Source organism: Rhinatrema bivittatum, chromosome 4 (assembly GCF_901001135.1).
Source record: "Rhinatrema bivittatum chromosome 4, aRhiBiv1.1, whole genome shotgun sequence".
NCBI classification, from domain to species: domain Eukaryota; kingdom Metazoa; phylum Chordata; class Amphibia; order Gymnophiona; family Rhinatrematidae; genus Rhinatrema; species Rhinatrema bivittatum.
Window position 1 is genome coordinate 273446237 of NC_042618.1, and position 26223 is coordinate 273472459.

General features: G+C 47.9%; 1 long non-coding RNA gene across 4 annotated transcripts in view; it reads left to right on the forward strand.

The window, feature by feature from the left end:
* LOC115090696 overlaps positions 1-26223 on the forward strand; it is a 381113-nt gene that overhangs the window by 83279 nt on the left and 271611 nt on the right. For all 4 annotated transcript variants that reach the window (XR_003856471.1, XR_003856470.1, XR_003856473.1 and 1 more), the window contains exon 6: positions 17818-17884. This is a non-coding gene — a long non-coding RNA (uncharacterized LOC115090696). The remainder of the gene's footprint in view (positions 1-17817; positions 17885-26223) is intronic.

Sequence of the window (26223 nt, forward strand, 5' to 3'; positions counted from 1 at the left end):
CACGTAAAGCCCCGGGACGCGCGTAAGTCCCGAGGCTTTCGAAAAGGGGAGGGAGGGGGCGTGTTCGGGGGCGTTCCCGAAACAATGCGGTGTTTCGGGGGCGGGCCCGGGGGCGTGGCGCCAGCTCGGGGGCGTGGTCGAGGCCTCCGGACCAGCCCCCGGGACCGGAGGACGGAGCGGGGCTGCCGGCCAACAAAGGTGGGGGGGGGGGTTTAGATAGGGCCGGGGTGGGGTGGGTTAGGTAGGGGAAGGGAGGGAAGTGGGTGGAAGTGGGGGGAGGGCGAAGAAAGTTCCCTCCGAGGCCGCCACTGGGCTCGGCGCACGCAGGTTGCACAAATGTGCACCCCCTTGCGCGCGCTGACCCCGGATTTTATAAGATACTCGTGGCTACGCGCGTATCTTATAAAATCCAGCTTACTTTTGTTTGCTCCTGGTGAGCGAACAAAAGTACGCGATCGCGCAAGTATTTAAAATCTGCCCCTAAGTGAACTTAATAGCAGGTAATGGACTTCTCCTCCAAGAACTTATCCAATTCTTTTTTAAACACAGCTATACTAACTGCACTGACCACATCCTCTGGTAACAAATTCCAAAGTTTAATTGTGCGTTGAGTAAAAAGAACTTTCTCCGATTAGTTTTAAATGTGCCCCATGCTAACTTCATATAGCACTGTCCCATTGGTTATCCTCCTTCCACCAAGTCTCTGTGATGCCAATTATGTCAATCTCATCATTTGCTGCTAAACACTCTAACTCAGCATCCCACCCAGCTGCCTGTATACAGGGTTTCATCAATTCAAGGTAAGCCTTCTCACTTCTTACATAAGTGCGTCCACTCTATCTGGTGTCGACGCCTTCCGGTTGGGAATGCTGGCGGTCTCCAGCTACTATCAATCGGTCCGGGGAATCCTGTTTTTCACTATTTCATTGATTGTCAGCACACGTCTATCCATAACAGCTTTTGCAAGGAAGATTACTGAAGAGCTTCACTTCCTGTGGGGGTATATGTACCCGTGCTGACGTCAGATCCGTCTCCAACTGCTAGCATGAGCACACTATACCCATTTGTTCTGAGTCCATCTGTCTACACTAAGGAAAACGAGATTATCAGGTAAGTAATCTCCACATTCCCTGTTCAAGCAGACAAACCACTTACCCAGGGACGCCTTTGCTTGCCACTGGAACTCAGGCCTTCTATACGCATATCCCCCAATACCGCTCATAACCAGAACTCTAGTGAAGCTACGACAAGAAAAGGGGTCCATGATGCTCATAGCCCCGTATTGTCCTTGACAAGTTTGGTTTCCCATACTTCTAGATCTCTCGATCAAAGAACCAATTCACCTAGGGATAGCTCCCACTCTCATAACTCAGGATCAGGGCCGGTTGCGTCATCCCAACCTGCAATCCCTATCCCTGACAGCATGGATGTTGAAAGCTTGATCCTGCAACCCTTCAATCTTTCAGCTGATGTATCCCAAGTGCTTGTAGCTTAACGTAAACCCTCCACCCGGAAGAATTATTCTTCCAAATGGAAACGATTCACCTTGTGGTGCAAACAAAACAATACTGATCCTTTCACTTGCTCCACATCTTCTCTTCTAAACTATTTATAACATCTTTCAGAATCTGGTCTCCAGACTTCATCTGTATGGGTACACTTAAGTGCAATCTCTGCTTACCATAACAAGATGGAAGAGGCACCAATCTCAACACAACCTCTCGTCAGTAGATTTATGAGAGGTTTAACTCAACTTAAGCCACCAATTCCGCCTCCTGTCACAGAATGGGACCTGAATCTGGGCTTAACCAGGCTTATGCATTCTCCTTTTGAACCCATAGATTCCTGTGATCTTAAATTCTCACATGGAAGACTATCTTCCTCATAGCCATTACCTCGGCGAGAAGAGTTAATGAGTTACAAGCACTTGTCATGTACGCACCTTATACGAAGTTCCTACAATGACGAGTGGCTCTCTGTAACACATCCAAAATTCCTTCCCAAAGTAGTTACGGAATTCCACTTGAACCAATCCATAGTTTTACCCGCCTTCTTTCCAAGGCCACATTGTCACCAAGGGGAAAGGACCTTACATACCTTGGACTGTAAACGTGCATTATCTTTTTACTTAAACTGCACTGCAGTCCACAGGAAATCCAGCCAACTTTTTGTTTCTTATGACTCAAATAAACCGGGTAAAGCAGTGGGTAAACCATACTCTATCCAATTGGCTAGCAGATTGCATACAGTTTTGCTATGAAAAGCAGGCCTTCCTCTCCAAGGGCGAGTAAAGGCACACTCAGTAAGAGCAATGTCAACCTCAGTAGCACACTATAGTTCAGTGCAATTCTTGACATATGTAAAGCAGTAACATGGAGTTCTATTCACACCTTTGCAGCTCATTACTGTCTGGATAAAGAAGGACGACAAGATTCAGCCTAATGGACAATAAGTCTTAAAAATTTTGTTTTCAGTTTTAATCCCAACTCCTTCTACATCCAATCTGCTTGTGATCTTTGGCTGATTCATTTCAACAACAATACTTCACTGTTGCTTCACTTCAAAATGACTCAGCCTCTAGCTTGCTATTCACCCATATGTGAGGACTAGCATCCTACTTGTCCTGGGATAAAGCAAAATTGCTTACCTTGTAATAGGTGTTATCCCAGGACAGCAGGATGTAGTCCTCACGAAACCCACCCGCCACCCCGCGGAGTTGGGTCCTTTACGTTTTCTTATTTTATTTTTGGCTAACGCTGATTGCTACAAAAGCGACTGAAAGTTGACCCCTGTGGCTGAGAATATCATAGCATGCTGAGCATGCTCAGTGGGCACACAGTGCCAGTCAAAGGTTTATAGAAACTTTGACAGAAGTTTTTCCGTATAGGGCTCCATTATCGATGTCACCCATATGTGAGGACTCATCCTGCTGTCCTGGGATAACACCTATTACAAGGTAAGCAATTTTGCTTCTGAGTCTTCCTCCCTGGAGTTTCAATCGTGACCCCTGGTTCTGCTGATTTTTTTCCAATGGAAAAGGTTTGTCGTTGTCTTTAGATCATTAAACCTTTCAAGTATCTGAAAGTCTGTATCATATCCCCTCTGCTCCTCCTTTCCTCCAGGGTGTACATATTTAGATTCTTCAATCTCTCCTCGTAATTCATTCGCTGAGACCCTCCACCTTTTTGGTCGCCCTTCTCTGGACCGCCTCCATCCTGTCTCTGTCCCTTCGGAGATACGGTCTCCAGAACTGAGCACAGTACTCCAGGTGAGGCCTCACCAAGGATCTGTACAAGGGGATAATCACTTCCCTTTTCTTGCTAGATATTCCTCTCTCTATGCAGCCCAGCATCCTTCTGGCTTTAGCTAATGCCTTGTCACATTGTTTTGCCGACTTCAGATCGTTAGACACTATCACCCCAAGGTCTCTCTCCTGCTCCGTGCACACCAGCCCTCCCCCCCCCCCCCCCCATCGAATACTGTTCTTTTGGATTTCCACACCCCATATGCATGACTCTGCACTTCTTGGCATTGAATCTCAGCTGCCATGTCTTCGACCACTCTTCCAGCTTCCTTAAATCCCGTCTCATTCTTTCCACTCCTTCTGGCGTGTCCACTCTGTTGCAGATCTTAGTGTCATCCGCAGAAAGACAAACCTTAGCTTCTATCCCGTCCGCAATGTCGCTCACAAAGATATTGAACAGGACTGGTCCCAACAACGATCCTTGCGGCACTCCACTTAACATCGCTCTCTCTTCAGAGTAAGTTCCATTTACTGTCATACATTGTCTTCTGTCTGTCAACCAGTTTGCAATCCAGGCTACGATCTTGGCACTCACTCCTAAGCTTCTCATTTTATTCACCAGCCTCCTGTATGGGACCGTATCAAAAGCTTTGCTAAAATCCAAGTAGATCACATCGAGTGCTCTTCCTTTATCCAATTCCTTAGTCACCCAATCAAAAAAGTCGATCAAATTTGTCTGACAGGACCTTCCCTTGGTGAAACCATGCTGCCTGTGGTCCATCAATTCTGCTGCCTGTAGATAGTTCACAATTCTTTCCTTCAGCAGGGACTCCAATATCTTTCCCACCACCGAGGTGAGGCTAACTGGCCTGTAGTTTCCAGCCTCTTGTCTGCTCCCGCTCTTGTGAAGCGGGACCACCGTCGCTTTTCTCCAGTCACTCGGCACCACTCCCGTTTCGAGGGAGCTATTGAATAGGTCACACAGTGGAGCCGTCAGCACATCTCTGAGCTCCCTCAGTATCCTGGGATGAACCTCATCAGGCCCCATGGCTTTGTCTCACCTTCAGCTTTTCCTAGCTCTTCCCATACATTCTCTTCCGTAACGGAGTTTCATCCATTCCGCTTCTCTCCAGTTTCTTGTTGACTAGTGTCAGTCCTTCTCCGGGGGTCTTCTTTAGTGTGAATACCGAACTGAAGTATTCATTTAATAATTCTGCCATTTCTTCCTCTGTCTCCACCCATTGATCCTTTTCACCTTTCAATTTCAGTATACCACTTTGGACTTTTCTCCTTTCACTGATGTATCTGAAAAATGTTTTGTCGCCTCTTTTTACCTCTTTGGCAATCCTTTCTTCTGCTTGACTTTTTGCCTTCTTTATTACTTTCTTGTCTCCCTCAGTTCTACGAGATATTCTTCTTTGTGCTCCTCCCTTTGGGATCCTTTATATTTCTTGAACGCTGTTCTTTTAGCCTTTATTTTGTCAGCCACCCTCCTTTGAGAACCAGATAGGTCTCATTTTTCTCTTGGCTTTTCTTTACTTTTCTAACATATAGATTAGTTGCCTTGGTAATTGCTCCTTTTAGTTTGGTCCACTGTTGTTCCACATCTCTCTCGTGTTCCCAGCCTTCCAGTTCTTTCTCCAGGTTACTACCCCCATTTAATCAAAGTCTGTGTTTTTGAACTGTAAAATCGAGTCTTCGAGCTACTTCTCCATATCCTATTTGTAATATGAAACCATATATCTGATGATCCACTGGTGCTGAGGTGGGCACCCAACCTGGACATTAGAGACGTTATCTCCATTAGTGAGAACTAAGTCGAGTATAGCTCCCTCTCTCATGGGTTCCATTACCATTTGTTTGAACAGAGCCCCTTGCAGGGCATCACTATCTCTCTACTAGTGTTAGATTCTGCAGAAGGGATTCTCCAGTCTACATCTGGTATATTAAAATCTCCAACAATCACCACTTCTCCCTTCTTTCCCATCTTTTGTATGTCTTCAACTAGAGCTTTGTCAAGCTCTTCCATTTGATTTGGAGGCCTGTAAATCACTCCAGTAGAACGGAATCCCCATCATCTTTTTTTAGGTCAGCCCATAGTGCTTCTTCTTTGCCCCCATCTTCCTTGCAACTTCTAAGAAAACTAAAAAGTCATGGGATAGGAGGCGATGTCCTTTCGTGGATTACAAACTGGTTAAAAGACAGGAAACAGAGAGTAGGATTAAATGGTCAATTTTCTTGTTATGGTTTTTGAGGTGTTTAGAGTGGATTCTTGGGTACTGTGGTGATGACCACTCCCACGGGGAGGGCCCCCGTAAGGAACCGCAGAGTACTAGGCTAGACTCGAGACTCGCAAATACAGAAGATTTGTCTTTATTATTCAGCTGAATGATACCACCAGAGGTGGCAGTAGTAGGGGCGATCCAGTAGTAGTAGTCCAGGGGCCCTCGGCAGAGTAGACCCATCCCACAAAGGTAGATGTTAGCAGCACACGGTAATATAGGGAGTTCCAGTTGCAGGTTCCCAATGCTGAGCTGTAGATGAGACAGACTGACAGAGGTTAGATTATTCACTAAGTTGGTAGCTGTATAGATGTAGATCCCGACAGGCAGAAGTAGTTGGATTGCAGGCACCAAGGCAGGGAGAGCACACCCTCGAGGAGCGAGTATCTGGTATCCCAGATAGGATCCTGAAAGAAAGTAAAGGGCCCCCCGAGGGAGAGGGTAGAAAGTTTAGATGAAAAACCCCAAAGGGCAGAGAGAGCTTCTCTGGGATCTGTACTTGGACCTGTGCTTTTCAATATATATATAAATGATCTGGAAAGGAATACGACGAGTGAGGTTATCAAATTTGCAATGATACAAAATTATTCAGAGTAGTTAAATCACAAGCTGATTGTGATACATTACAGGAGGACCTTGCAAGACTGGAAGATTGGGCAATCTAAATGGCAGATGAAATTTAATGTGGACAAGTGCAAGGTGTTGCATATAGGGAAAAATAACCCTTGCTGAAGCTACTGATGTTAGGGTCCATATTAGGAGCTACCACCCAGGAAAAGATCTAGGCCATCATAGTAATAATACTAAAATCGTCAAGCTCAGTGTGCTGTAGCAGTCAAAAAAGCAAACAGAATGTTAGAAATTATTAGGAAGGGAATGGTTAATAAAATGGAAAACGTCATATGCCTCTCTATATTGCTCCATGGTGAAGACCGCACCTTGAATACTGTGTACAATTCTGGTCGCCGCATCTCAAAAAGATATAGTTGCGATGGAGAAGGTACAGAGAAGGGCAACCAAAATGATAAATGAGATGGAGCATCTCCTCTATGAGGAAAGGCTGAAGAGGTTAGGGCTGTTCAGCTTGGAGACGGTTGAGGGGGGATATGATAGAGGTCTTAAGATCATGAGAGGTTTTGAATGAGTAGATGTGAATCGGTTATTTATACTTTCGAATAATAGAAGGACTAGGGGGCATTCCATGAAGTTAGCAAGTAGCACATTTAAGACTAATCTGAGAAAATTCTTTTTCATTCATTTCATTCAACGCACAATAAAGCTCTGGAATTTGTTGCCAGAGGATGTAGTTAGTGCAGTTAGTGTAGCTGGGTTCAAAAAAGGGTTGGATAAGTTCTTGGAGGAGAAGTCCATTAACGGCTATTAATCAAGTTTACTTAGGGAATAGCCACTGCTATTAATTGCATCAGTAGCATGGGATCTTCTTAGTGATGGGGTAATTGCCCGGTTCTTGTGGCCTGGTTTGGCCTCTGTTGGAAACAGATTGCTGGGCTTGATGGACCCTTGGTCTGACCCAGCATGTGGTGATTTCTTATGTTCTTAAGCCCGACTTCAGTGCTGGAAAAGTCATGGAAACTATTATAAAGAGTAAAATCCTAGAACACATTGCCTAGACATGATTTAATGGGACACAACCAACATAGATTTATTCAGGGAACTTTTTGAAGGGGTGAATAAAGCATGTGGATAAAGGTGAACAAATAGATGTGGTGTACTTGGATTTTCAAAAGGCATTTGACAAAGTCCCTCATGAAAAGAGGTGGCTGAGGGGGGATATGATAGATGTCTACAAAATCATGAAAGAACTAGAATGATAAATGTGACACGGTTAATTACTCTTTGGATAATACAAGGACTAGGGGGCACTCAATGAAGTTAACAAGTAGCACATGTAAAAGAAATTGGAGAAAATTATTTTTCACTCAACGTACAATTAAGCTCTGCAATTCATTGCTGGAGGATGTGGTTAAGGAAGTTAGTGGAGCTGGGTTAAAAAAGTTGTCCTAGGCCACCCAGAGATGGTAAATTCCTGGAAGAGAAGTCAATAAACTTTTTATTAATCAATAGGGAATAGCAACTACTTGTTCCCAGCATTAGTAGCATGGCAATTATTTAATGTTTGGGTTCTTGCCAGGTACTTGCGACTTAGATTGGCCACTGTTGAAGACAGGCTACTGGGCTTGATGGACCCTTGGTCTGACTGTATGGCATATCTTATGTTATTTTCTTAATGGAACACAGGCAGAATGGATTTACTCAAGGGAAGCCTTGCCTCACAAATCTGCTACATTTTTTTGAAGGGGGTTAATAAATATGGATAAAGGTGAACTGGTAGATGCAGTGTATTTGGATTTCAGAAGGCGTTTGACAAAGTCCCTCATGAAATGCGTCTAAGAAAACTGAAAATTCATAGGCTAAGGAGGCGGTGTCCTTTAGTGGATTGCAAACTGTTTAAAAGATAGGAAACAGTTTTCTCAGTGGAAAAAGGTAAACAGTTGAGTGCCTCAGGGATCTGTACTTGGACCAATGCTTTTCAATATATTTATAAATGATGTGAAAAGGGATATGAGCGAGATGATCAAATTTGCAGATAACACAAAATTATTCTGAATAGTTAAAACACATGCGGATTGTGTTAAATTGCAGGAGAACCTTGCGAGTGGAAGATTGGGCATCCAAATGGCATATGAAGTTTAATGTGGACATATGCATGGTGATGCATATATTAAAAAATAATCCATGAGATCACGTGACGCTGTGAGGGGGAGCAGATGTAGCCTACCCTCTCTGGCTCCCTTATCGCCGATCTAGCCCCATCCCGTGCTGATTTTTGGATTTTGCCGTGCCCGGGAATAACATCTTGACTGCTCATGGTGGCAGGAGTCGGGCTCTGCCTAAAAATGTCGACGAGAACGGCGCGTAGGGAGAAAGAACAGACGAAAGAGAAAATGCGGCCTGCCAACGCGGCTTCTGATGAGGACACTGGAGCGGCAGAATCCCCTGTGCCGGCGGATTTAAGAGTGGCGGTCGTGGAAGTCCTCAAGCCCCGAATTTTAAAAACTTTCTCACCAGATTGGTGAGCTTACCTCGGCTGATAGCGGGATATAAGCGAGGTTTACAGAGTTGGAACAGAGAGAATCGGAAGCGGAAGATGGCACCCAAACCACGAGGTCGGACGTCGTGGCGTTGCAGGCTGCGATCGCCCGGCATACCGAGCGCCTTGAGGATCTGGAGAACAGATCCAGGCGCTTCAATCTGCGTTTGATAGGCCTCCCGGAAACCATTGAGGAGCAAGACCTACTACAATTGATGGAGCGCTGGCTGTCCCTGGAACTTTCTTTCCAACGAGCATGGCCCCCTGCGCATAGAGAGGGCCCACCGGCTAGGTCAGAAGCGCCCTCAGCAGGAGAAGCCACGAGTGGTGATTATTAAAATCTTAAATTACATGCATAAAGCTGAAATTTTGCAGGGAGTACGCAGAGGGAAGTTGCTGCTCTTTGAGGAGAAGAAGATCCTGATTTTTTCAGGATTTTTCTGGGGTCCTTTCAGCACAAAGGCAGGCACTCTCTCCCCTCTGTGCACAATTGTATAATCTGGGCCAGGGGCAGTTATAGTGTACCTGGAGCGGGTCCGGGTGGCCACACCAGGAGGTCCTCATTGGTTCTCTGAAGCCGGTGACCTCAGGAAATATATTGCCACACTTGGTCCAGCAGCGGAGAATCGAAGGGGAGGACACTGCTCTGGCTCAGACACTGGATGAACTGCTGCATACTGTAACTTTTTTGCTCTCACTGCTTTCTGGGAAGAGATAAAGCCCGAAGTTGAAGTTGGCTTTTCATGGCTAGGACTGGATGAGGCTTTTAGTCTCCCATATCAGTTCACTGATTAGCAGAATTAGTGTTTATATACTGTTCTTTAAGAAGTACCAAGATCAAGCTGTATTTTATGCATTAAGTTTTTTGTATGTACTGTAACACTTCTACTGACTCTTGAGTTTGATTTGTGGGGCCTCTTTTCTCCTCTTAATTTGAGTGGTTGCTAATTTTGAGGTCTCAATATCCCTCCTCTGTGGCATAGGGGTGGGATTGGTGAGGGAGGGGGGAGCCTTTAGCTTCTTGGTGATCTCACATGTCAGGGTTAGATAGGATGGGAATTAAGGGATTAGGGAAATGGGGAAGGAGGGGCAGGGAAAAGAGGGTCGGTCGGGGATGGGTAGGGAAGGGGTGGTATGAAGGGGTTCGGTCCTGGATTCTCTGTAGGTTGTGGTGCGAGGCTGGTAAATGGGCTGGGGAACTCACTGGTGTAGGGAGGTGGTCAGAGCTGGGATGGCCACTTTTCCCTTTGATTTGGAATCTTTTCTTTGTTCATTCACTCTCACATCTCAGTGGTATAGGATAGATGGCTAGCCGTGGTATTAAACTGATTTTCTGGAATGTATGCAGAATCAATTCGCCTGTAAAATGATCCAAACTCCTTCAGGCCCTGAAACGGAAGTCAGCAGATTTAGTATTCCTCCAAGAAACGCACCTAAATGATCTCGAACATAAGAAACTGCGTCAAAATTGAGTGGGATCAGTGTATTTCGCCTCTGCAAACACCCACTCAGCAGGGGTGGCTGTGTTAATTCGCAAAAACCTCCCCTTGCAGATTCTTTCAGAGATCAAAGACCCACATGGTTACTATCTCATTTTGGAGGCTAAGATTAATCAGACCTCTCTGGTGCTTTGTAATATATATGCCCCAAACTCCCACCAGAGCCCTTTTTTTCAGCACCTTCACAAATTACTACTCTTATATCTGGTTCACCTGGTGGTGGTGGGGGGCGATTTCAACGCTCTTAGAGACCCGGAGTTGGATAGGTTCTCGTCAGCACAGTGGGTAGGAGTTTCTGGGAAAGGGCGATTCCCATATTTTTTGGCTGACGACAGTGCATTTCTTTTTTTTTTTTTTTAAATTTTTATTTCTGAAAATTATACAATAATTGAACAATAAACATATAGAAACATAGAAACATAGAAATGACAGCAGAAGAAGACCAAATGGCCCATCCAGTCTGCCCAGCAAGCTTCACACATTTTTTCTCTCATACTTATCTGTTCTCTTAGCTCTTGGTTCTATTTCCCTTCCACCCCCCACCTTTAATGTAGAGAGCAGTGATGGAGCAGTGATGGAGAATATACTTTGCATGAAATATGGTTACAATAGTAATAGGAAATATTTTAAGATTATACACCACAGTACATCATTATGTTAGTCAAGGCGTAACGTTTCTTAACAAAACCCACCTGGCCAGGTTGGATATATTGGGGGAGAATATCACCAGCCTATCTGCCAAAATCTTTTCTAACAGTTTATGATCTACATTTAACAACGAAATGGGGCGATACGAAGCAGGTAGCAGAGGATCTCTTCCCGGTTTGAGGATAAGAGTCACATGAGTCACATTTCCATGCACCGGGAAGGTCACCTCAGAAATCAAGGCATTAAACACTAAAGAGAGGAGTGGAGTGAGGGGTTCAATAAGGCAGCAATAAAACTCCGAGCTATAACCATCTGGGCCGGGAGCCTCGAACCCTGGAGATTTCCATATGGCCATCCATACCTCCTCCTCGGAAATGGGTTTATTCAACGATTCATTCTGTGCAATAGTGAGAGAGGGGAGATATAAATGACCACAGAAGGCTTCCCATTAGTCAGGTCTCCAACCGTCAGACGTATAAAGGGTAGCATTCTGGTCCATCCCTACCTAGACGACTGGCTGATCAGGGCGAAATCCCGAGAAGAGAGCCATCGGACAACCGACAGAGTGATCGCCCTTCTGGAAAGCTTGGGCTGGGTGATCAACGTCAGCAAGAGTTGCCTACAGCCTTCCCAGTCACTGGAATACCTGGGAGTGCAGTTCGACACCCAGGCAGACACAGTCAGTCTCACTACCAAGAGAAGGTTGAAACTTCAGACGCGTATCCAGTATTTGATGGGAGCCAGTCAGCCCATGGCTTGGGATTATCTGCAGGTTCTCGGTCTCATGGCATCCACCCTGGAAGTGGTACCTTGGGCAAGGGCCCATATGAGGCCTCTACAACACTCCCTGCTCTCTCGCTGGAGCCCACGTCTACGGAACTATTCCACGCGCTTACCTCTGCCGGCCAGGGTACCGACCCAGTTACGATGGTGGTTACAGTCCAACCACTTGAGCAGGGGGTCGAAGATGTCCTCTCCCACGTGGACTCTGCTCACCACAGATGCCAGCCTGAGCGGCTGGGGAGCCCACTGCGAAGGACTTACCGCACAAGGGCGGTGGAACAGAGAAGAGTCAGCGTGGAACATCAACCGTCTAGAGGCTCGGGCAGTCCGATTGGCATGCCTTCGATTTGCTCACAGACTGAGGAACAGAGCAGTCAGAGTGATGTCCGACAACGCCACCACAGTGGCATACATCAACCGCCAGGGCGGAACCAGAAGCCGACAAGTATTTCTGGAGATCGCCCCACTGATGGCTTGGGCAGAGGCGAATCTTCAGGACATCTCCGCCGTCCACATTGCCGGGAAGGACAACACCACGGCAGACTTCCTCAGCAGAGAAAGCCTAAATCCGGGAGAGTGGCAGCTGTCACCCACAGCCTTCCAGATGATTGTGGATCACTGGGGGATTCCGGACATGGATTTACTGGCGGACAAGTCCAATGCTCAAGTACCCAGATACTTCAGCCGCAAGTGCGACCCGTTCTCACACGGAATCGATGCCCTGGTTCAGCCATGGCCTCCAGGGACTCTGCTCTACGCCTTTCCTCCGTGGCCTCTGCTGGGCGCTATCATCCACAAGATTCAGAAACACCAGGCCTAGTTCTTCTAGTGGCACCAGACTGGCCAAGAAGACCCTGGTACGCGGACTTGAGAAGACTACTGGCAGGGGAGCCTCTTCCCCTGCCTCCTCTCCGGGACCTTCTACGTCAAGGTCCCATCCTCCACGAGGATCCTGCTCAATTCTCTCTTACGGTCAGGCCATTGAGAGGGCTAGACTGAAGAAAAGAGGTTACTCGGAGCCCATGATAGATACACTCCTCCGAGCTCGCAAGTTTTCCACATCCCTCACCTACGTAAGGATCTGGAGAGTATTTGAAGCATGGTGCGACACTCATGGCACCAATCCACATACGACTACAATCCCTATTGTGTTGGATTTCCTGCAAGATGGACTTCAGAAGGGTCTTTCCCCTCAGCTCCATCAAGGTTCAGGTGGCTGCGCTGTCTTGCTACTGTCCCAGGAGGGATGGCAAGACCATTGCCAAGCACCCAGATGTTTCTCGCTTCCTGAAAGGAGTCAAGCATATTCGTCCGCCACTGAAGTGGCCTGTGCCTTTATGGAACCTCAACCTTGTTTTGGATTTCCTTGCGGGATCCACCTTCAGACCCCCTTCGGGCCTGTCTCTCCGTTCTCTCACTTTGAAGATGGTGTTTCTTGCTGGCTGTATGTCAGCACGCCGCATCTTCAGAGCTACAAGCACTGTCTTGCTGGGATCCTTTTCTCAGACTCACTCCTGAGGCTATCCATCTTCGCACAGTTCCATCCTTCTTGCCTAAGGTAGTCTCATGATTTCACCTCAACCAGACCATATCCTTGCCAACTATGGCAGGCCTGAAGAAATCAGAAGGAGGGTGTTTGCTACGCCATCTCGACATTGGCAGATTGCTGCCCAGATATCTGGAAATGACAGAAACAGTACGAAAGACTGACCATCTGTTCATCCTTCACAGCGGGAAGAAACAAGGTGAAGCGGCCTCTCGGCCCACCATCGCCCGCTGGATTAAAGAAGTCATCAGAGCGGCCTACGTGGAGGCCGGGAAGTCACCCGCCTCTACAAGTCAAGGCGCATTCTACCAGAGCCCAAGCAGCATCTTGGGCGGAATCTAGGATGCTGTCGCCTGCAGAAATATGTAAAGCGGCGACGTGGTCCTCCCTCCACACCTTCTCCAGGTTCTACCGTCTGGATGTCCAGGCCAGGGAGGACACAGCATTCGCAAGGGCAGTTTTACACGGTCCTCAGGCAGCCTCCCGCCCAGTCCGGGAGTAAAGCTTTTGTACATCCCATTTGTTCTGAGTCCATCTGGCTACACGACAGGAAATGTGGAGATTACTTACCTGATAATCTCGTTTTCCTTAGTGTAGACAGATGGACTCAGCATCCCACCCAGCTGCCTGTATACAGGGGTTTCACCAATTCAAGGTAAGCCTTCTCACTTCTTACATGAGTGCGTCCACTCTACCAGGTGTCGACGCCTTCCGGTTGGGAATGCTGTCGGTTTCCAGCTACTATCAATCGGTCAGGGGAATCCTGTTTTCACTATTTCATTGATTGTCAGCACACGTCTATCCATAACAGCTTTTGCAAGGAAGATTACTGAAGAGCTTCACTTCCTGTGGGGGTATATGTACCCGTGCTGACGTCAGATCCGTCTCCAACTGCTAGCACGAGCACACTATACCCATTTGTTCTGAGTCCATCTGTCTACACTAAGGAAAACGAGATTATCAGGTAAGTAATCTCCACATTTTTAAATATGCCGCATTTGCGGACGATATTTTGGTCTTTCTCACTAATCCCCGTCACTCATTGCCTTCCCTGCTGGGGTTGGTTCAGGCTTATGACACTTTTTCAGGTCTGCGGATTAACTGGGAAAAATCCGAGGCCCTGGGTTTCCCGCCGGCCCTCCGAGAACACTGGGGTGGCCCCTTTCCTTTACACTGGGCGGATGATGCTATTCGATATTTGGGGATACGCCTCTCTATGTACGATCTTAATATTCCAGGCTTGCTCAAGCATACTCGGGAAAAGTTGAGTCTTTGGCAAAGTCTACCAGTTTCTTTGGGAGGGCGTATTAACTTGTTCAAAATGACCCTTTTGCTTAAGTGGCTATATGTGTTGCAAAATTTTCCATTGTCGCTTTAGCGCTGTGATATAAACACACTGCACAAAATGCTGCGTTTGTTCATCTGGCAGGGAAGGAAAGCACTCATACCACTCTGCTGGCTAAATTTGCACTAGGGTGAAGGTGGTATGGGAGTACCAAATTTAGCCCATCTTTGTGTGGCGGCTAATCTCCGTCTCATCCGGAAATGGATATCGGGGGCTTCCTTTTATATAAATATTTTGGCAGAACATACCATGGTGACTCCGCTGGACCTCAAATTCGTTTTGATGGGCCTGAGCAGGGAGCTACCAACTGCGATTTCCCAAAGCCCATTAATTGTTCCGATTAGGAAGGCCTGGTTATTCCTCATTAGGCGGCTGGGACTGCCTCAACGCTGTTCTTACTTCCTTCCAAATCAGGGGAATTCAGGGGAATCCAGAGTTTTTGCCTGGCTCCCAAGCTACTAGCTTGAAGGGCTGGGTACAACGAGGCATCACACATTTGGGCCATTTGCTGGATCCAGAGGAGACTCTCTTACCTTTCACAACTTTACATGGTATCTATGGCTTAATGTCGGCCCATGTTTTTGGCTACTTAGAAATCAGGCATTACATCTTGTCCTACAGCTTGATAACCAAAGCCCGGCCCACTTTCTGTCCCTGGAATCCTTCTTTCAATTGGAGAGACAAAACCCCCCTTCACTTTCAATATACTACAAGGGGCTTCAGCAAGGACAGTCGCAGGGTACCTATGTTACCTCAGTTGATCGCTGGGAAAAAGATGGAGTGTTTTCGGTTTCACTGGCAGCTTTTTCTGTCTGTATGCAGAGTCTGACCAAAACTACTGGGAATATGTATTTTAGGGAAATGCAATACAAATTCCTGCGGAGAGCCTTTGTTTCCCCACAGATAGCCTGGCATGCACAATTACTCCCGGACTCCACTTGTCCTCGCTGTCACCTTGCCATTGGAACCCTATCTCATGCCTTTTGGGCGTGCCCCCTGATACAAATCTTTTGGGGGAAAATTGTAAATTACTTACAACACCTATTGAAGGTGCAGTTCTCAGTTACTCCGCAGCTGATTTTATTTGATTATATTCCCCAGACTGTAATTCGGAAGGCGGGATTGCGCCTACTGGTCAAGAAGGCCTGGCTGGTAGGGAAAACAGTTATTTTACTCAACTGGACAGAATCGACGGCGCCCTCATACTGGACTTGGCGTATACACTTTCACCGTATGATGCAAATGGACAGCCTTACTTCCAAACTCTCACCGCTTCAGTGTAGAGCATTTTAAGAACTTGGGAAATTTATCTTCAGGCTTTGCCGCATCATGCTCGGAGTTTGATCCTTAATGACTGAATGTTTTGCACAGACCACTGGCCTGGATAAGGCTTGGGTGCCTGCAGTCCATGGCCTAGCTTCGACCACAATTGCCTTTGTTGAACTATTGCTGGTTTTCATTGACGGGCCCTGGGAGGGAGGGAGGGAGGGGATGGGGGGGAGGAGGGCAGGAGGGCAGGAGTGTGTTTACTGTTTTACCCTGTACAATGAAGGTCTTGTTTTCTATTCTTGCTTAATTGGGAGGTGCGAGGGGTGTATCAGAGATCAGCATCCCTGGTGCCCGCACGCAGTGGCCCTAGTGCAGACAGACCTTGTCTCTTCGATCCGACAGGGACGGGGAAACACAGGGAAATATGTAATGAGTGTTTTATGCTTAAATGGTGGTTCTAGACATTACATTTAGGTGATATGTTTACGGTACGCAGTTTCTGAGTAACCTATGTTCTTTCTGTTCTGTGTTGTACACTCAATAAAAACCGTTTTATACTAAAAAATAATCCATAATTTGATTACACAATGTTAGGTACCATATTAGGAGTTACCACCCAGGAAAAAGATGTAGGCATCACAGTGTGTAATACTTTGAAATTGTCTGATATAGTTGCACTGGAGAAGATACAGATAAGAGTGACCAAAATGATAAAGGGAATGGAAAGTTTCTCATATGAGGAAGGACTAAAGAGATTAGGGCTCTTCAGCTTGGAGAAGAGATGGCTGAGGTATATAGAGGTATAGAAAATGATGAGAGGACTAGAACGAGTAAAAGTAAATTGGTTATGTACTCTTTCAGACACTCGAAGGACATGGGGGCACTCCATGAAGTTAGCAAGTAGCAGATTTAAAACAAAGTGGAGAAAATTCTTTTTCACTCAACACACAATTAAGCTCTGGAATTCGTTGCTGGAGGATATGGTTAGGGAAGATAGTGTAGCTGGGTTTAAAAAAAGGTTTGGATGAGTTCCTGGAGGAGAAGTCCATAAACTGCTATTAATCCTAGAGAATAGCAACTGCTATTACTGGCATTAATAGCCTGGGATCCATTTAATATTTGGGTACTTGCCATGAACTTGTAACCTGGATTGACCACTGTTGGAAATAGGATGCTGGGCTAGATGGAACCTCGGGCTAACCCAGTATGGCAACTTCTTATGTTCTTATCAACAGAGTACCTCTCCACAGTATGAAAATGTCAATATAGCACTTCCATGTAACAAGATGTGATTGACATGGGCTGGATGACATTCAAGTTTTCTCAAAAGTTTAGTGGTCCTAGGCCACCTAGAGATGGTAGACTATATCTAAGCCAGTGATGGTGAACTCCAGTCCTCGAGTACCACAAACAGGCTAGGTTTACAGGATATCTACAGTGAATATATATGAGAAGAATTGCATGTACTGCCTCCATTGTATGCACATCTATCTTTTGTATATTCATTGTGGATATCCTGAAAACCTAGCCTGTTTGTGGCACTCGAGGACTGGAGTTCACCATCACTGATCTAAGACATACCTGATTTTCCAGTGTAGTATGAATCTGCACCATTTCCTTTAACTGCCTTTTATGATGGAAAAGGGGATTCTGAGTTTATAGTACAATATATCATCTTTTATGACTACAGTGGGGTTTTTTCTGATTTGACCACCCATCATCCTGTGCTATCCCAGCCATCACATCAGTGATCCTTTGGTTGAGGGACTTTAGAATTATTGTAGCAAATATGATTATGCAATTTTGTGATCTCAGTATTAAAATAGTAAGATTGTGTTTTAAGTTTTTGTTCTTGATTATGCTTCATATGTGTGATATAATACTGTTATAAAATAAGCAATTATATAAATGGTACTAAAATCAATAAAATATGCTTATTGTAGTGTAACTGTCAAACAAATCTGTATAAAAGTGTTGATTGCATAGTTATGTATGTAGTAGTGTAACTAAGACTTTAGTATATGGTATTTCTCCTGTAATGTTTCAATAAAATTTTATTTGTTTCCTTTTTATCATAATTGATTTGCAGATGGAATTCGGGCGAAAGTAATAAAAATGCGGCATTAAGTCAATTTGAGTTCCAGTTAAAAAGCAAGGTATGGTAGGAGCATTGCCCTGTTTGGGTTAATTTTAAAGAATGGACTGATTAACCAGCTTTATAAGTCCTTTTCCAGAATAACATACTACTACTGCTTCTATTTATGATGTCTAAAGCGCTGTGACATACACTGCGCTGTACAGCTACACATAACAGACTGTCCGTTCTTCATGGAGCTTACAATCTAATGAAGATAAACACAAGTCTGTGCGATGATGTATTTATTGTAGAGAAGTACTTAACATTTAAAAGCAGCTTAAAAAAGGTGAGTTTTAAACTGGATTTGAATAAAACCAGTGAGGGAGCATGATGCATGGACTCAGGATATCTATTCCAGATGTATGACACAGCAAAGTGGAAAGCATGAAGTCTGGAGTTGATGGTAGAGGAGAAGGGCACAGATAAGAGTGACTTGCTAGAAGAACAGATTTAATGAGGAAAAGTATAGGGAGAGAGAGAAAAGAAGATAAGTAAAGGGTAATGATATGAAATAATATAACTTATGATGTTGGTGTGTTCATGCTTTAAAAAAAAAAGTCCATTGTGATTGATCATGGGTGCACAATTGAAAACTGAAGATAAGTAAATGGTAATGATATGAAATAATATAACTTATGATGTTGGTGTGTTCATGCTTTAAAAAAAAAAGTCCATTGTGATTGATCATGGGTGCACAATTGAAAACTGTCTCTCTATAATACATGTAGATGTGAGAGATAGGTATGGTAATTTTGTAACATTGCAGGTAACTTATGTGGCAAATATATGTATGTTACACCCATTTTCAAAGGGAACATTTTCTTTCAAAATTATCCCACTGAAAGTAGCTACATATGTTACATCTCCTGTCCAAAACATAAAAATTTCCCATATGTAATAGATTTTTAAAATCACAAAGTATGCATGTAAGTGAAAACTCTACCATACATTTGTCTCTGGGAATGCATCCACACATTCTAGGTAAACTTATGAACAAACATGATATATGTGCATATGTTTGCCTGCTCATCAGGCAGGCAGTTTTATAAAACCCTATTTTTGAATGTAAATAGTGTTCTACATGTGGAAATGTGTTTAACAATTACTCCCCAAAAGGACACAATAACCAGTGGAATGCATTCTAATGTAATTTTTGAAGAGCTGTACTGATTCCTAGGATTTACTCAAAGCAGTGGTGTACTAAAGGGAGTTGCGGGGGTGCAGTCCGCTTCGGGTGACCGCCAGGAGGGGGGGTACCAGCTGGAATGAAGGTCGGTGGCTGCAAGCGGAGCCCATTCTGCTCACAGCAGAAGAAGAGAGAGGTGCCAGCGGGCTGCAAGCGGAACATATCCTGCTCATGGCTGAAGAAGAGGGAGGCGCTAGCGGGTTGCGGCTGCGAAATAGTTAATAGCTGACATTGACACAGCCTGTGAGTGTGTGTGTGTGATTTGGAGCCTGTGTGCCTGAGTGAGGGTGTGTGTGTGTGTATGTGTGAGAGGGACCCCGTGTGAAGGGGTGTATGTGAATGAGTGAGAGAGAGAGCCTATGTGCAGTGGTGTATGAATGTGCAAGAGCGAAAAGGAGCCTGTATGAGTGCCTGTTTGCCAGAAAGGGATAGAGCCTATGGGGGGGGGGGGGAGGAGTGTGTGCAGTAGAGAGAGTGAGTCTATGTGAGGTATATATGTGTGTGCATGAGAGAGAGCCTGTATGCCGGTGTGTGTGAGAGGACAGAGGGAGCCTATGTGAGTGGATGTCTGTATGCAAGAGAGAGAGTGTGCCTATTTGAAGGGGGGTGTGTGTGTGAGAGAGAGAGAGAGAGGGAGCCTATGTGAGAGTGTGTGTTTGAGTGAGACAAAGGGAGCCTGTGTGAAGGGGTGCGTATGTGTGAGGGAGAGACAAATGGGAGGGAGCTTGTGTGCAGGGAGAGAGTCCATCAAGCTAGGTTGAGAGAACATTGCACAAATCTCATCTTTGGGTGAGTTTTCTCACTCCGAGGGTCATCAAATGTTCAAAAGAGGGCACTGTTCTGTTCGTACGTCTCACATTGAATGTCAAAGTGGCCCCTAACCGCTACACTAATACCTAAACCTCACCTCGAGTTACTAGGTGGGCATCCCATAGAGAGATAAATCTCTCTCTCTCTCTCTATCTCTTTCTCTCTCTCGGCAGTAAACATGGTTCCCCCACTGGTTGTATGTAGGAAATACCACATTCTGGCACTTATCTCAAAGTGCAAAAAAGTGATCACAATTTGTGGTAACAGCTCTTCGCATAGGTATTAGTGCAAACTTCAATAAACTCCCTATTTCCTAGCGTGTAGCAGATGGACTCAGAACAAGTGGGTATAGTGTGCTCGTGCTAGCAGTTGGAGACAGATCTGACATCAGCACGGGTACATATACCCCCACAGAAAGTGAATCAACTCAGTAATTTCCGTCTCCAAAGCAGTTTGGAGCGCCTGCACGCTCGCTGAGCGTGTTTTCCAATACTACTTTCTACTTTCTACTTTCCAAATTTCTCAGAAGATGAGCCCCGCACTCCTGCGGTGATACCCTCGGGTCCCTCCCCCAGTTGAGTTTCCCGAGGTGGTTTCCGCGACCCCTCGGAGGTCTACGCCTGGGTCCGGTGGCCAAACTGCGGCAGGGATCTAGCCCCCGAGCGAGAAGGGCTCGGGCCTCGCTGAGAGGCGCCTCGGTCCCGGCGAGGACTTAGCCCTGAGTGAGACGAGTTCGGTGGCTTAGAGGCAGTGGGTGCACTTCCTCAAGCGCGGCGGTGAAGGTATTTCCTCTCTCCCCCCGCAGCCGGAGACCGCCCGGGTTGCAGCCGGGAAGTGCCGAGGATCAGGTAAGGCGTACATCTCTTACTTTTGGTCTCTGAGGTACGAGGATCGGCAGCGTTGCCTGCCTGCGGCACGCCGTGGAGGTCACCATTTTGTCTGCCTTGTTCAGGTATTGAGCGCCCATGGATAGGCGCACTCGGATAGGCGCCTGTTGATAGGCGCACAACGCATATTATTGAGTGCATATTGCTGAACGCATATTATTGAGCGCATATTGTGTATTATTGAGCGCATATTGCTGAACGCATATTATTGAGCGCATATTGCTGAATGCATATTATTGAGCGCATATTGTTTATTTTTGAGCGCATATTGCTGAACGCATATTATTGAGCGCATATTGTTTATTATTGAGCGCATATTGCTGAACGCATATTATTGAGCGCATATTATTATTGAGCGCATATCAATGGCAGCATAAGCGCCGGCGCCCTGCATTCGCAAGACGCGATGGAACACCTAAACGCCCCGGCATCTCCAGAGGCGGCACCTCCTGATTCCGGCGTGAAAGCTCTTGGCCTGTGCTCAGCGTGCCAGCTTAGAGCCACGCAGAGCGAGGAGTCAGACTCCCTTTGTGCCCAATGTGAGGAGGCCGTGGGAGCCTCGGGCCAGGACCAGTCTCAACCGAGGTTTACCGACAGTTCCCCAGGGGCCACCCTGGATCTAGCGGGCCGTCTCGATCAGCCAGGAATCCCGGGGGACCTGGTACCCCGACGGCTGGAGGCCGCTTCCATTTCCTGGGTGGACTTATTTAAAGGGATCCATGCCTTCGTACAGATGCAGTCGGCTTCCCGTCCAGGCCCTGCTGCCCCGGCTGACCCTGCCCCCGGACCCTCTCGCCCTTACCGCGGGCACCCGCCTCCGGGCAGTCCGGCTCATGCGGACCCTGATGTCTCGGAGGACGAGTCCGGACCCCCCGAGGAGGGGGACCTTCCCTCGGGGATAGAGCCATATCGAACTATGAGGCGGTTCTTTCCCAAGGAGGATCTCTCCGACCTGGTCTCTCAGTGCCTGACGGAGTTGGCTATTCCAGGCCCCAGCACCATGGAGGCATCTACGCAGAACCCCCTGCTGGAGGGTCTTCATCCCACAGCCCGCCATTTCCCCTTCCTGCAAGCGGCGCAACAGCTGATCGATTTGGAGTGGAATGTGCCGGAGGCCTCATTCAAAGGGGGTCGGGCCCTGTCCGGCATGTACCCCCTGGACCCGGTAATCAAGGATATGCTGGCGTGCCCTAAGGTGGACGCCTTGGTTAGCGCTGTGGTCAAGTGCACTACCATTCCAGTGGAGGGGGGGGGGCGGCCCTCAAGGAGGCTCATGACCGACGCCTGGACGCCATCCTGAAACAAACCTTTGAGGTGGCAGCTCTGTCTCTGCGAATCGCAACCTGCTGCACAGTGGTAACGCGTTCCTGTTTGTCACAGGTCAGGAACAATGCTCCGGCAGCAGACATGGAGTCAGCTCTCTCGTTCCTTACGGATGCCGCCTCCGACCTAGTCCGTACGACAGCCAAGGGGGTCTCATCCTCAGTAGCAGCCAGGAGGCAGCTCTGGATACGGAACTGGTCAGCCGACGCTCCTTCTAAGACACGTCTCACTAGAATGCCGTTCAAGGGTTCTCTTCTGTTCGGCAGCGACCTAGATAAACTGGTCAGTACATGGGGCGCCTCTCCAGTACCTCGACTGCCGGAAGACAGGTCCAAGAGGAACCAGCGCACCTTTCCGAGGCCCTCCAGAGGTAGAAGCTCCCAACGCTTCACTCCCTATAGGAGTCGCTACCAGGTACCTCGTCCTCAGGCCAGGAACCAGTCCTTTCGGACCAAGCAGCACAAGAGGGGAGCCAGCTCGGGTTCGGGTCCCGGCCACACCCCACAATGAGAATCAGCCAATCCATCCGGGGGCCGAAGTCATAGGGGGCAGGTTAACCCTCTTCTACCCCAGATGGGTCGAGATTACGTCGGACCAGTGGGTCCTCGCCATCATCCGAGAGGGGTATTATCTGGACTTCCATCACATCCCTCCGGACAGGTTTGTGGAATCTCCGTGTCCAATCCACAAGAAGGCAGCATTGGAACCTACCCTGGCGAGGCTCCTGTCCTTGAAAGCCATAATCCCAGTACCTGCATGGGAAATGGATTCTGGGCACTATTCCATTTATTTCATGGTACCCAAGAAAGAGGGCACTTTCCAACCTGTATTGGACCTCAAGTCAGTCAACCGATACTTAAGGGTCCCGAGGTTTCGCATGGAAACTCTGCGCTCAGTCAAGGCCGCAGTACAGCCAGGGGAATTCCTCACGGCCTTAGACTTGTCAGAAGCCTACCTGCATATCCCTATCCATCGGGATCATCAGCGCTTCCTACGCTTCAAGGTTCTGGGACGACACGTCCAATTTCGGGCTTTGCCCTTCGGGTTAGCCACGGTGCCGCAGACCTTCACCAAGGTGATCGTAGCGGTAGCAGCGGCGCTCAGACGGGAAGGAATCCTTGTCCATCCCTACCTAGACGATTGGCTGATCAGGGCGAAATCCCGAGAGGAGAGCCATCGGGCAACCAACAGAGTGATCTCCCTGCTGGAAAGCCTGGGATGGGTAGTCAACCTAAACAAGAGCTGCCTACAGCCTTCCCAATCGCTGGAATACCTGGGAGTCCAGTTCGACACCCAGGCAGACAAAGTCATCCTCACCACCAAGAGAAGGTTAAAACTCCAGACGCGTCCACGGTCCTTGATGGGAGCCAGCCGGCCCATAGCTTGGGATTATCTGCAGGTTCTCGGTCTCATGGCATCCACCCTGGAAGTGGAACCCTGGGCGCGGGCCCATATGAGACCACTACAACGCTCCCTCCTCTCTCGATGGAGCCCACACTTCCGGAATTACTCCGTGCATCTACCTCTACCAGCCAGACTGCGGACCCAGCTACGGTGGTGGTTGCAGTCCAACCACACGAGCATGGGGTCGAAGATGTCCTTCCCCACGTGGACTCTGCTCACCACAGATGCCAGCCTGAGCGGATGGGGAGCACACTGCGAAGAGCTCACCGCCCAAGGGCGGTGGAACAGAGAAGAGTCGGGGTGGAACATCAACCGTCTAGAGGCACGGGCAGTCCGATTCGCCTGCCTGCGATTTGCTCACAGACTGAGGAACAGAGCAGTCAGAGTGATGTCCGACAATGCCACCACGGTGGCATACATCAACCGACAGGGCGGAACCAGAAGCCAACAGGTGTCCCTAGAGATAGCCCCGCTGATGGCTTGGGCAGAGGCGAATCTCCAGGACATCTCCGCCGTCCACATTGTCGGAAGGGACAACACCGCGGCAGACTTCCTCAGCAGGGAAAGCCTAAATCCGGGAGAGTGGCAGCTGTCCCCCACAGCTTTCCAGATGATTGTGGATCAGTGGGGGACTCCGGACATGGACCTATTAGCGGACAGGTCCAATGCTCAAGTACCCAGATACTTCAGCCGCAAGCGAGATCCGTTCTCTCACGGGATCGACGCCCTGGTTCAGCCATGGCCTCCAGGGACCCTGCTATACGCCTTTCCGCCGTGGCCCCTGCTGGGCGCCCTTATACACAAGATTCAGAGGCACAGAGGCCTAGTTCTTCTAGTGGCACCAGACTGGCCAAGAAGACCCTGGTACGCGGACATGAGAAGACTACTGACAGGGGAGCCCCTTCCCCTGCCTCCTCTCAGGGACCTGCTTCGTCAAGGTCCCATCCTCCACGAGGATCCGGCTCAATTCTCTCTTACGGTCTGGCCATTGAGAGGGCTAGACTGAAGAAAAGAGGTTACTCGGAGCCGGTGATAGATACACTCCTCCGAGCTCGCAAGTTTTCCACATCCCTCACCTACATAAGGATCTGGAGAGTATTTGAAGCCTGGTGCGACACTCATGGCACCAATCCACATGCGACTACAATCCCTATTGTTCTGGATTTCCTGCAGGGTGGGCTTCAGAAGGGTCTCTCCCTAAGCTCCATCAAGGTTCAGGTGGCTGCGCTGTCTTGCTACGGTCCCAGGAGGGATGGCAAGACCATTGCCACGCACCCAGATGTTTCCCGCTTCCTGAAAGGAGTCAAGCACATTCGTCCGCCACTGAAGTGGCCATTGCCCCTGTGGAACCTCAACATAGTGTTGGATTTCCTCGCGGGATCCACCTTCAGACCCCTTCGGGGCCTGTCTCTCCGTTCGCTAACTTTGAAGATGGTGTTCTTGCTGGCAGTGTGTTCCGCACGCCGCATCTCAGAGCTATAAGCGCTGTCCTGCCGTGATCCCTTTCTCAGAATCACTCCAGAGGCTATCCATCTTCGTACGGTTCCCTCTTTCTTACCTAAAGTAGTCTCACAATTTCACCTCAACCAAACCATATCCTTGCCAACCACGTTGGGTTTGAAGAAATCAGAAGAAGGGCGTTTGCTACGCCATCTCGACATCGGCAGATTGCTGCCCAGATACCTGGAAAAGACAGAAGCAGTACGAAAGACGGACCATCTGTTTGTCCTTCACAGCGGGAAGAAGCAAGGGGAAGCGGCCTCTCGGCCCACCATCGCCCGCTGGATCAAAGAAGTTATCAGAGCGGCCTACGTAGAGGCCGGGAAGTCACCACCTCTGCAGGTCAAGGCTCATTCCACCAGAGCGCAGGCGGCCTCTTGGGCAGAATCTAGGATGCTGTCGCCCACGGAGATATGTAAGGCGGCGACATGGTCCTCCCTTCATACCTTTTCCAGATTTTACCGCCTGGATGTCCAGGCCAGGGAGGACACAGCATTTGCGAGGGCAGTCCTACGCGGTCCTCAGGCAGCCTCCCGCCCAGTTCGGGAGTAGCTTTTGTACATCCCACTTGTTCTGAGTCCATCTGCTACACGCTAGGAAATGTTGAGATTACTTACCTGATAATCTCCTTTTCCTTAGTGTATGCAGATGGACTCACCATCCCGCCCGGCTGCCAGTATACATGGGGTTTCGCCACTTCAAGGTAAGACATGTCATTTCTTACACGAGAGCGTCCACTCTACCAGGTGTCGACGCCTTCTGGTTGGGAGCGCTGGCGGTCTCCAGCTACTATCAATCGGTCAGGGGAATCCTGTTTCACTAATTCATTGATCGGTCAGTACACATATATCCATAACAGCTTTTGCAAGGAAGATTACTGAGTTGCTTCACTTCCTGTGGGGGTATATGTACCCGTGCTGACGTCAGATCCGTCTCCAGCTGCTAGCACGAGCACACTATACCCACTTGTTCTGAGTCCATCTGCATACACTAAGGAAAAGGAGATTATCAGGTAAGCAATCTCAACATTATCCCAGGACAAGCAGGATGCTAGTCCTCACATATGGGTGACATCAGTAATGGAGCCCTATATACGGAAAAACTTCTATCAAAGTTTCTATGAATCTTTTGACTGGCACCAGTGTGCCCACTGAGCATGCCCAGCATGCCATGATATTCCTTGCCACAGGGGTCTCCCTTCAGTCTTCTTTTTTCCGCGGAGCCATTAGCCTCGTGGTTAATCTGGAG